Raw genomic sequence first — 11,934 nt, 5'->3', positions numbered from 1 at the left:
GAGTATTTTGGAGTGTAATGGGCTGTTTTGTAGAGTTTCGGACTGCTTGTTACTGTTTTGGCGTGTTTGGGAGTGTTTTGGTGTTGTGCAGTGCTTTGCGCTGTTTTGGAGTGTTTTCAATTTTTAAAAGCTAGTGTTTTGGAGTGTTTTGGTGTGTTTTGTGTGTTATGGAGTGTTTTGAAGTGTTTCGTAGTGTATGGGACTGCTTTGGAGAGTTTGGGAGTGTGTTGGAGTGTTGTGCTGTGTTTTGCACTGTTTTGGAGTGTATGGGACTCTTTTGGAGTGTTTGGGAGTTTTTTGGACTCTTTTGGTGTGTTTTGGATCGTTTTGGTGTGCTGTTGAATTATGGAGTGTTTTAGAGTGAGTGCTTAGTAGCCAGTGTTTTGGTGTGTTTTGTGTGTTATGGAGTCTTTTGGTGTGGTTTTGGAGTGCATGGGCCTGTTCTGGAGGGTTTGGGAGTGTGTTGGAGTGTTTTGGTGTGTTTTGAGTGAGTGCTTAGAAGCGAATGTTTTGGAGTGTTATGGAGTGTTTTCCACTGTTTTGTAGAGTTTCTAACTGTTTCTGACTGTTTTGGAGTGCTTGGGACTTTTTTGGAGTATTTTGGATTGTTTTGGATTGTTTTGGAGTGTTATGGTGTTTTTGTCTGTTTTGGACTGTTTTGCAGTGTTGTGGAGTGTTCTAGTGTGTTTTTGAGTTATATCGTGTTTTGGAGTGTTTTGGAGTGGTTTGGAGTGTTTGGGCGTGACTGTTTGGATGCCAGTGATATAGCGTGTTATAGAGGGCTTCGGAGTGTATTCGAGTGTTTTCGAGTGTATGGGACTGTTTTGTAGGTTTTGGGAGTGTGCTGGCGTGTTTTGTAGTGTATTAGTGTTTTGGATTGAGTGTTTTTCGGAGTGTTTTGTATTTTTTGAGTGTTGTGGTGTTATGGTGTGTTTTGGACTGTTTTGGAGTGTTGTGGAGTATTCTGGAGTGTTTTTGAGTTATGTCGTGTATTGAAGTGTTTTTGGAGTGGATTGGAGTGTTTGGGAGTGACTGTTTTGAACCGAGTGTTTTGGAGTGTTTTAGAGGGTTTCGGAGTGTATATGACTGTTTTAGAGTGTTTGAGAGTGTTTTGGACTCTTTTGGTGTGTTTTGGATAGTTTTTGTGTGCTGTTGAGTTATGGAGTGTTTTAGAGTGACTGCTTAGTAGCCAGTGTTTTGGTGTGTTTTGTGTGTTATGGAGTCTTTTGGTGTGGTTTTGGAGTGTATGGGCCTGTTCTGGAGGGTTTGGGAGTGTGTTGGAGTGTTTTGGTGTGTTTTGAGTGAGTGCTTAGAAGCGAATGTTTTGGAGTGTTATGGAGTGTTTTCCACTGTTTTGTAGAGTTTCTAACTGTTTCTGACTGTTTTGGAGTGCTTGGGACTTTTTTGGAGTGTTTTGGATTGTTTTGGATTGTTTTGGAGTGTTATGGTGTTTTTGTCTGTTTTGGACTGTTTTGCAGTGTTGTGGAGTGTTCTAGTGTGTTTTTGAGTTATATCGTGTTTTGGAGTGTTTTGGAGTGGTTTGGTGTGTTTGGGCGTGACTGTTTTGATGCGAGTGATATAGCGTGTTATAGAGGGCTTCGGAGTGTATTCGAGTGTTTTCGAGTGTATGGGACTGTTTTGTAGGTTTTGGGAGTGTGCTGGCGTGTTTTGTAGTGTATTAGTGTTTTGGATTGAGTGTTTTTCGGAGTGTTTTGTATTTTTTGAGTGTTGTGGTGTTATGGTGTGTTTTGGACTGTTTTGGAGTGTTGTGGAGTATTCTGGAGTGTTTTTGAGTTATGTCGTGTATTGAAGTGTTTTTGGAGTGGATTGGAGTGTTTGGGAGTGACTGTTTTGAACCGAGTGTTTTGGAGTGTTTTAGAGGGTTTCGGAGTGTATATGACTGTTTTAGAGTGTTTGAGAGTGTTTTGGACTCTTTTGGTGTGTTTTGGATAGTTTTTGTGTGCTGTTGAGTTATGGAGTGTTTTAGAGTGACTGCTTAGTAGCCAGTGTTTTGGTGTGCTTTGGAGTGTTATGGAGTGTTTTGAAGTGTTTCGTAGAGAATGGGACTGTTTTGGAGAGTTTGGGAGTGTGTTGGAGTGTTGTGCCGTGCTTTGAATTTTTGCAGCGAGTGTTTTGGAGTATTTCGGACTGTTTTGTAGTGTTTTGGAGTGTTTGGGAGTATTTTGTAATGTATTGGAGTGCTGTGGTGTTTTGGTGTGTTTTGGACTGTTTTGGAGTGTTCTGGTGTGTTTTTGAGTTATGTCGTGTTTTGGAGTAGTGTGGAGTGTTTGGGAGTGACTGCGTTTTGGTGTGTTTTAGAGGTTTTCGGAGCGTATTCTAGTGTTTTGGAGTGTATGGGACTGTTTTGGCGGTTTTGTGAGTATGCTCACGTGTTGTGGAGTGTTTTGTAGTGTATTAGAGTGTTTTGGATTGAGTGTTTAGAAGCGAGTGTTTTGGAGTATTTTGGAGTGTAATGGACTGTTTTGTAGAGTTTCGGACTGCTTGGTACTGTTTTGGCGTGTTTGGGAGTGTTTTGGTGTTGTGCAGTGCTTTGCGCTGTTTTGGAGTGTTTAAGAGGGTTTCGGAGTGTATGGGGCTCTTTTGGAGTGGTTGGGAGTTTTTTGGACTCTTTTGATGTGTTTTGGATCGTTTTGGTGTGCTGTTGAGTTATGGAGTGTTTTAGAGTGAGTGCTTAGTAGCCAGTGTTTTGGTGTGTTTTGTGTGTTATGGAGTGTTTTGAAGGGTTTCGTAGTGTATGGGACTGTTTTGGAGAGTTTGGGAGTGTGTTGGAGTGTTGTGCTGTGTTTTGCACTGTTTTGGAGTGCTTTGAATTTTTGTAGCGAGTGTTTTGTAGTATTTCGGAGTGTTTTGGACTGTTTTGTAGAGTACCGGAGTGCTTGACAGTTTTTTGGTGTGTTCTGGAGTGTTTGGGAGTGACTGTTTAGAAGCGAGTGTTCTGGAGTGTTTGGAGGGTTTTGGAGTGTATGGAACTGTTGTGGACGGTTTGGGAGTGTGTTGGAGTGTTTTAGAGTGTTTTCGAGTGTATGGGACTGTTTTGGAGGTTTTGGGAGTGTGCTGGCGTGTTTTGTAGTGTATTAGTGTTTTGGATTGAGTGTTTTTCGGAGTGTTTTGTATTTTTTGAGTGTTGTGGTGTTATGGTGTGTTTTGGACTGTTTTGGAGTGTTGTGGAGTGTTCTGGAGTGTTTTTGAGTTATGTCGTGTATTGAAGTGTTTTTGGAGTGGATTGGAGTGTTTGGGAGTGACTGTTTTGAACCGAGTGTTTTGGAGTGTTTTAGAGGGTTTCGGAGTGTATATGACTAAACAGTGTTTGAGAGTGTTTTGGACTCTTTTGGTGTGTTTTGGATAGTTTTGGATAGTTTTTGTGTGCTGTTGAGTTATGGAGTGTTTTAGAGTGACTGCTTAGTAGCCAGTGTTTTGGTGTGCTTTGGAGTGTTATGGAGTGTTTTGAAGTGTTTCGTAGAGAATGGGACTGTTTTGGAGAGTTTGGGAGTGTGTTGGAGTGTTGTGCCGTGCTTTGAATTTTTGCAGCGAGTGTTTTGGAGTATTTCAGACTGTTTTGTAGTGTTTTGGAGTGTTTGGGAGTATTTTGTAATGTATTGGAGTGCTGTGGTGTTTTGGTGTGTTTTGGACTGTTTTGGAGTGTTCTGGTGTGTTTTTGAGTTATGTCGTGTTTTGGAGTAGTGTGGAGTGTTTGGGAGTGACTGTGTTTTGGTGTGTTTTAGAGGTTTTCGGAGCGTATTCTAGTGTTTTGGAGTGTATGGGACTGTTTTGGCGGTTTTGGGAGTGTGCTCGCGTGTTGTGGAGTGTTTTGTAGTGTATTAGAGTGTTTTGGATTGAGTGTTTAGAAGCGAGTGTTTTGGAGTATTTTGGAGTGTAATGGACTGTTTTGTAGAGTTTCGGACTGCTTGGTACTGTTTTGGCGTGTTTGGGAGTGTTTTGGTGTTGTGCAGTGCTTTGCGCTGTTTTGGAGTGTTTTCAATTTTTAAAAGCTAGTGTTTTGGAGTGTTTAAGAGGGTTTCGGAGTGTATGTGACTGTTTTGGAGTGTTTAAGAGTGTTTTGGACTCTTTTGGTGTGTTTTGGATAGTTTTTGTGTGCTGTTGAGTTATGGAGTGTTTTAGAGTGAGTGCTTAGCAGCCAGTGTTTTGGTGTGCTTTGGAGTGTTATGGAGTGTTTTGAAGTGTTTTGTAGAGTATGGGACTGTTTTGGAGAGTTTGGGAGTGTGTTGGATTGTTGTGCCGCGTTTTGCACTGTTTTGGACTGCTTTGAATTTTTCCAGCGAGTGTTTTCGAGTATTTCGGACTGTTTTGTAGAGTTTTGGAGTGTTTGGGAGTGTTTTGTTGTGTTTTGTAATGTATTGGAGTGCTGTGGTGTTTTGGTGTGTTTTGGACTATTTTGGAGTTTTCTGGTCTGTTTTTGAGTTAGGTCGTGTTTTGGAGTGGTTTGGAGTGTTTGGGAGTGACTGTTTTGAAGCGAGTGTTTTGTTGTGTTTTAGAGGTTTTCGGAGTGTATTCTAGTGTTTTGGAGTGTATGGGACTGTTTTGGAGGTTTTGCGAGTGTGCTCGCGTGTTGTGGAGTGTTTTGTAGTGTCTTAGAGTGTTTTGGATTGAGTGTTTAGAAGCGAGTATTTTGGAGTGTTTTGGACTGTTTTGTAGAGTTTCGGAATGATTGGTACTGTTTTGGAGTGTTTGGGTGTTGTGCAGTGCTTTTGGAGTGTTTTGGAGTGTTTTGAGTTTTTAAAAGCAACTGTTTAGGAGTATTTCGGAGTGTTTTGGACTGTTTTGTAGAATATCGGAGTGCTTGTGAGTGTTTTGGTGTGTTTTGGAGTGCTTGGGAGTGTTGGGAGTGTTTGGAAGTGATTGTTTTGAAGCGAGTGATTTGGAGTGTTTTAGAGGGTTTCGTAGTGTATTCGAGTGTTTTTGAGTGTATGGGACTCCTTTGGAGGTTTTGGGAGTGTGCTGGCGTGTTGTGGAGTGTTTTGTAGTGTATTACAGTGTTATGGATTGAGTGTTTTTTGGAGTGGTTTGTATTTTTTGAGTGTTGTGGTGTTTTGGTGTGGTTTGGACTGTTTTGGAGTGTTGTGGAGTGTTCTGGTGTGTTTTTGAGTTATGTCGTGTTTTGAAGTGTTTTGGAGTGGATTGGAGTGTTTGGGAGTGAATGTTTTGAACCGAGTGTTTTGGAGTGTTTTAGAGGGTTTCGGAGTGTATGTGAATGTTTTGGAGTGTTTGAGAGTGTTTTGGACTCTTTTGGTGTGTTTTGGATAGTTTTTGTGTGCTGTTGAGTTATGGAGTGTTTTAGAGTGAGTGCTTAGTAGCCAGTGTTTTGTTGTGCTTTGGAGTGTTATGGAGTGTTTTGAAGTGTTTCGTAGAGTATGGGACTGTTTTGGAGAGTTTGGGAGTGTGTTGGAGTGTTGTGCTGTGTTTTGCACTCTTTTGGAGTGCTTTGAATTTTTGTAGCGAGTGTTTTATAGTATTTCGGAGAGTTTTGGGCTGTTTTCTAGAGTTTCGGAGTGCTTGGGAGTGTTTTGGACTGTTTTCTAGAGTATCGGAGAGTTTTGGACTGTTTTGGAGTGGTTTGGAGTGTTTGGGAGAGCATGTTTAGAAGCGAATGTTTTGGAGGATTTTTGAAGTGTATGGGACTGTTCTGGAGGGTTTGGGCGTGTGTTGGAGTGTTTTGGAGTCTTTAGGTGTGCTTTGCATCGTTTGGGGTGTTTTGGTGTGATTTGAGTTATGGACTGTTTCGGAGTGTTTTGGACTGTTTTCAAATGCTTTGGAGTGATTGCTTAGAGGCGATTGTTTTGGAGTGTTTTGGACTGTTTTGTAGAGTTTGGTAACGCTTGGTACTGTTTTGGCGTGTTTGGGAGTGTTTTGGAGTGTTTTTTTAATGTTTTGGAGTGCTGTGGTGTTTTGGTGTGTTTTGGACTGTTTTGGAGTGTTCTGGTGTGTTTTTGAGTTATGTCGTGTTTTGGAGTGTTTTGGAGTGGTGTGGAGTGTTTGGGAGTGACTGTTTTGACGCGAGTGATTTGGAGTGTTTTAGAGGGTTTCGGAATGTATTCGAGTGTTTTCTAGTGTATGGGACTGTTTTGGAGGTTTTGGGAGTGTGCTGGCGTGTTGTGGAGTGTTTTGTAGTGCATTAGAGTGTTTTGGATTGAGTGTTTTTTGGAGTGTTTTGTATTTTTTGAGTGTTGTGGTGTGTTTTGGAGTGTTGTGGAGTGTTGTGGAGTGTTCTGTGTGTTTTTGAGTTATTTCGTGTATTGACGTATTTTGGAGTGGATTGGAGCGTTTGGGAGTGACTGTTTTGAACCGAGTGTTTTGGAGTGTTTTAGAGGGTTTCGGAGTGTATGTGACTGTTTTGGAGTGTTTGAGAGTGTTTTGGACTCTTTTGGTGTGTTTTGGATAGTTTTTGTGTGCTGTTGAGTTATGGAGTGTTTTAGAGTGAGTGCTTAGTAGCCAGTGTTTTGGTGTGCTTTGGAGTGTTATGGAGTGTTTTGAAGTGTTTCGTAGAGTATGGGACTGTTTTGGAGAGTTTGGGAGTGTGTTGGAGTGTTGTGCCGTGTTTTGCACTGTTTTGGGGTGCTTTGAATTTTTGGAGCGAGTGTTTTGCAGTATTTCGGACTGTTTTGTAGAGTTTTGGAGTGTTTTGGAGTGTTTTGTAATGTATTGGAGTGCTGTGGTGTTTTGGTGTGTTTTGGACTGTTTTGGAGTGTTCTGGTGTGTTTTTGAGTTATGTCGTGTTTTGGAGTGGTTTGGAGTGTTTGGGAGTGACTGTTTTGAAGCAAGTGTTTTGGTGTGTTTTAGAGGTTTTCGGAGTGTATTCTAGTGTTTTGGAGTGTATGGGACTGTTTTGGAGGTTTTGAGAGTGTGCTCGCGTGTTGTGGAATGTTTTGTAGTGTTTTGGATTGTTTTGTAGAGTTTCGGAGTGCTTGGGAGTGTTTTGGACTGTTTTGTAGAGTAGCGGAGAGTTTTGGACTGTTTTGGAGTGGTTTGGAGTGTTTGGGAGAGCATGTTTAGAAGCGAATGTTTTGGAGGATTTTTGAAGTGTATGGGACTGTTCTGGAGGGTTTGGGCGTGTGTTGGAGTGTTTTGGAGTCTTTCGGTGTGTTTGGCATCGTTTGGAGTGTTTTGGTGTGATTTGAGTTATGGACTGTTTCGGAGTGTTTTGGACTGTTTTCAAATGTTTTGGAGTGATTGCAAAGAGGCGATTTTTTGGAGTGTTTTGGACTGTTATGGACTGTTTTGTAGAGTTTCGGAACGCTTTTGGCGTGTTTGGGAGTGTTTTGGAGTGTTTTGTAATGTTTTGGAGTGCTGTGGTTTTTTGGTGTGTTTTGGACTGTTTTGGAGTGTTCTTGTGTGTTATTGAGTTATGTCGTGTTTTGGAGTGTTTTGGAGTGGTTTGGAGTGTTTGGGAGTGACTGTTTTGATGCGAGTGATTTGGAGTGGTTTAGAGGGCTTTGGAGTGTATTCGAGTGTTTTCGAGTGTATGGGACTGTTTTGGAGGTTTTGGGAGTGTGCTGACGTGGTGTGGAGTGTTTTGTAGTGCATTAGAGTGTTATGGATTGAGTGTTTTTTGGAGTGTTTTTTATTTTTTGACTGTTGTGGTGTGTTTTGGAGTGTTGTGGAGTGTTCTGGTGTGTTTTTGAGTTATGTCGTGTATTGACGTGTTTTGGAGTGGATTGGAGTGTTTTGTAATGTTTTGCAGTGCTGTGGTGTTTTGGTCTGTTTTGGACTGTTTTGGAGTGTTCTGGTGTGTTTTTGAGTTATGTCGTGTTTTGGAGTGGTTTGGAGTGTTTGGGAGTGACTGTTTTGAAGCGAGTGATTTGGAGTGTTTTAGGGGGCTTCGGAGTGTATTCGAGTGTTTTCGAGTGTATGGAACTGTTTTGGAGGTTTTGGGAGTGTGCTGGCGTGTTTTGTAGTGTATTAGAGTGTTTTGGATTGAGCGTTTTTTGGAGTGTTTTGTATTTTTTGAGTGTTGTGGTGTTTTGGTGTGTTTTGGAGTGTTGTGGAGTGTTGTGGAGTGTTCTGGTGTGTTTTTGAGTTATGTCGTGTATTGACGTGTTTTGGAGTGGATTGGAGTGTTTGGGAGTGACTGTTTTGAACCGAGTGTTTTGGAGTGATTTAGTGGGTTTCGGAGTGTATGTGACTGTTTTGGAGTGTTTGAGAGTGTTTTGGACTCTTTTGGTGTGTTTTGGATAGTTTTTGTGTGCTGTTGAGTTATGGAGTGTTTTAGAGTGAGTGCTTAGTAGCCAGTGTTTTGGTGTGCTTTGGAGTGTTATGGAGTGTTTTCAAGTGTTTCGTAGAGTATGGGACTGTTTTGGAGAGTTGTGCTGTGTTTTGCACTGTTTTGGAGTGCTTTGAATTTTTGTAGCGAGTGTTTTATAGTATTTCGGAGAGTTTTGGACTGTTTTCTAGAGTTTCGGAGTGCTTGGGAGTGTTTTGGACTGTTTTGTAGAGTATCGGAGAGTTTTGGACTGTTTTGGAGTGGTTTGGAGTGTTTGGGAGAGCATGTTTAAAAGCGAATGTTTTGGAGGATTTTTGAAGTGTATGGGACTGTTCTGGAGAGTTTGGGCGTGTGTTGGAGTGTTTTGGAGTCTTTAGGTGTGTTTTGCATCGTTTGGGGTGTTTCGGTGTGATTTGAGTTATGGACTGTTTCGGAGTGTTTTGGACTGTTTTCAAATGTTTTGGAGTGATTGCTTAGAGGCGATTGTTTTGGAGTGTTTTGGACTGTTTTGTAGAGTTTCGAAACGCTTGGTACTGTTTTGGCGTGTTTGGGAGTGTTTTGGAGTGTTTTGTAATGTGTTGGAGTGCTGTGGTGTTTTGCTGTGTTTTGGACTGCTTTGGAGTGTTGTTGTGTGTTTTTGAGTTATGTCGTGTTTTGGAGTGTTTTTGGAGTGGTTTGGAGTGTTTGGGAGTGAATGTTTTCATGCGAGTGATTTGGAGTGTTTTAGAGGGCTTCGGAGTGTATTCGAGTGTTTTCGAGTGTATGGGACTGTTTTGTAGGTTTTGGGAGTGTGCTGACGTGCTGTGGAGTGTTTTGTAGTGCATTAGAGTGTTTTGGATTGAGCGTTTTTTGGAGTGTTTTGTATTTTTTGAGTGTTGTGGTGTTTTGGAGTGTTGTGGAGTGTTCTGGTGTGTTTTTGAGTTATGTCGTGTATTGACGTGTTTTGGAGTGGATTGGAGTGTTTGGGAGTGACTGTTTTGAACCGAGTGTTTTGGAGTGATTTAGTGGGTTTCGGAGTGTATGTGACTGTTTTGGAGTGTTTGAGAGTGTTTTGGACTCTTTTGGTGTGTTTTGGATAGTTTTTGTGTGCTGTTGAGTTATGGAGTGTTTTAGAGTGAGTGCTTAGTAGCCAGTGTTTTGGTGTGCTTTGGAGTGTTATGGAGTGTTTTGAAGTGTTTCGTAGAGTATGGGACTGTTTTGGAGAGTTTGGGAGTGTGTTGGAGTGTTGTGCTGTGTTTTGCACTGTTTTGGAGTGCTTTGAATTTTTGGAGCGAGTGTTTTGGAGTATTTCGGACTGTTTTGTAGAGTTTTGGAGTGTTTTGGAGTGTTTTGTAATGTATTGGAGTGCTGTGGTGTTTTGGTCTGTTTTGGACTGTTTTGGAGTGTTCTGGTGTGTTTTTGAGTTATGTCGTGTATTGACGTGTTTTGGAGTGGATTGGAGTGTTTGGGAGTGACTGTTTTGAAACGAGTCCTTTGGTGTGTTTTAGAGGTTTTCGGAGCGTATTCTAGTGTTTTGGAGTGTATGGGTCTGTTTTGGAGGTTTTGGGAGTGTGCTCGCGTGTTGTGGAGTGTTTTGTAGTGTATTAGAGTGTTTTGGATTGAATGTTTGGAAGCGAGTGTTTTGGAGTATTTTGGAGTGTTTTGGACTGTTTTGTAGAGTTTCGGAATGCTTGGTACTGTTTTGGAGTGTTTGGGAGTGTTTTGGTGTTGTGCAGTGCTTTGCGCTCTTTTGGAGTGTTTTGAATTTTTAAAAGCGAGTGTTTTGGAGTATTTCGGAGTGTTTTGGACTGTTTTGTAGAGTTTCGGAATGCTTGGCACTGTTTTGGAGTGTTTGGGAGTGTTTTGGTGTTGTGCAGTGCTTTGCGCTGCTTGGAACGTTTTGAATTTTTAAAAGCGAGTGTTTTGGAGTATTTCGGAGTGTTTTGGAGTTTTTTGTAGAGTATCGGACTGCTTGGGAGTGTTTTGGTGTGTTTTGGAGTGTTTGGGACTGTTTTGCACTGCTTTGGAGTGCTTTGAATTTTTGGAGCGAGTGTTTTGGAGTATATCGGACTGTTTTGTAGAGTTTTGGAGTGTTTGGGAGTGTTTTGTAATGTATTGGAGTGCTGTGCTGTTTTGGTGTGTTTTGGACTGTTTTGGAGTGTTCTGGTGTGTTTTTATGTCGTGTTTTGGAGTGGTTTGGAGTGTTTGGGAGTGACTGTTTTGAAGCGAGTGTTTTGATGTGTTTTAGAGGTTTTCGGAGCGTATTCTAGTGTTTTGGAGTGTATGGGACTGTTTTGGAGGTTTTGGGAGTGTGCTCGCGTGTATTGGAGTGTTTTGTAGTGTATTAGAGTGTTTTGGATTGAGTGTTTAGAAGCGAGTGTTTTGGAGTATTTTGGAGTGTTTTGGACTGTTTTGTACAGTTTCGGAATGCTTGGTACTGTTTTGGAGTGTTTGGGAGTGTTTTGGTGTTGTGCAGTGCTTTGCGCTCTTTTGGAGTGTTTTGAATTTTTAAAAGCGAGTGTTTTGGAGTATTTCGGAGAGTTTTGGACTGTTTTGTAGAGTTTCGGAATGAGTCCTTGTCAATATCTCTTGTCTATTTCCCGGAGATTCCCGATTCTGTCTGTCTCTCTGGCTCTGTTTATTGTGTCTGTGGCCTGCGGGTTGATTTTGAACGAATACCTGTGTTTGTGTCTGCTTGTTACTTTAAACAAATGAGGGCATCAGGCGCTTCTGTGCCTGACACTGAGAAATCAGGAGAAGGCAGGAGGAATGAAGCAGTGTTTGTGGAACGTGCATATTTACAAACTACAAACATCTGAGGTTATGTTGTAGACCTCGTGGAGCAACGGTAGCGCGTCTGACTTCCAGATCAGAAGACTACGTGTTCATATCACGTCGGGGTCACTGTTCTTCCCGGTAATCCCGGAAATCCCGGAATTGATGATTTCTTTGCTGTTTCACAATAACCAGACACTTGCTCCAAAGACTGTCTCACTCTTTCCCCAGTGTCAGGGAGAGAAACGCCACAATTCCTCATTTATTTAATGTGACAAGACACAAGCACAGGTATTCGCTCAAAATCAAGCTGCAGGTGGTCACACAGAATAAACAGAGCCCGAGAGACAGGCAGACTCGGGAAACACCGGCAAATAGACCAGAGATATCGACACGGTGAGAAAGCGCTTGGCGATCAGAAAATGGCCTGAATCCCTGTGGTTAATGAAAGGGCTTTTGATGCTTGATTTCCTTACACACCTTGGAATTCAGGAAGAACCTGGTTCGTGGTTTGCAGAACAATTTAAACCCCTGGGGCCGAGCCACTCGGCGCCTGGCTGCAATCAGAGACAAGGACGGATCAGCTTCTCCAGCCCGGCTCGCTCAGTCGGTCGAGACTCTTAGTCGTGGGTTCGAGCCCCATGTTGGGAGAATGATTTTTGTTCAACTTTTATGTTGCTTTCACGGAAAAGCATAATTACTTAACCGATAAAATTCTTTTGCACAATGAAAGAAATGATAACTGAGCGAGAGTCGATACTTCAGTCACTTTATTTGTACTTTGCAGGTTAACTGTTCCCCATATCTCATTTTACACACTGTGCTTTAGGAGTCTGGGTTAAAGTGCTCATTGCTGATGACACCAGGAATCTGGGACAACTTTTGTCATATTGAACTGGAAAATAGAATCAGAAGTGAACATCAAATCCCATGGTGCTGACTTT

This window comes from Somniosus microcephalus, chromosome 22 (genome assembly GCF_052327205.1).
Source record: "Somniosus microcephalus isolate GS21.2 chromosome 22, FLI_Smic_1.0, whole genome shotgun sequence".
NCBI lineage: Eukaryota > Metazoa > Chordata > Chondrichthyes > Squaliformes > Somniosidae > Somniosus > Somniosus microcephalus.
This window is presented reverse-complemented; position numbering follows the sequence as displayed.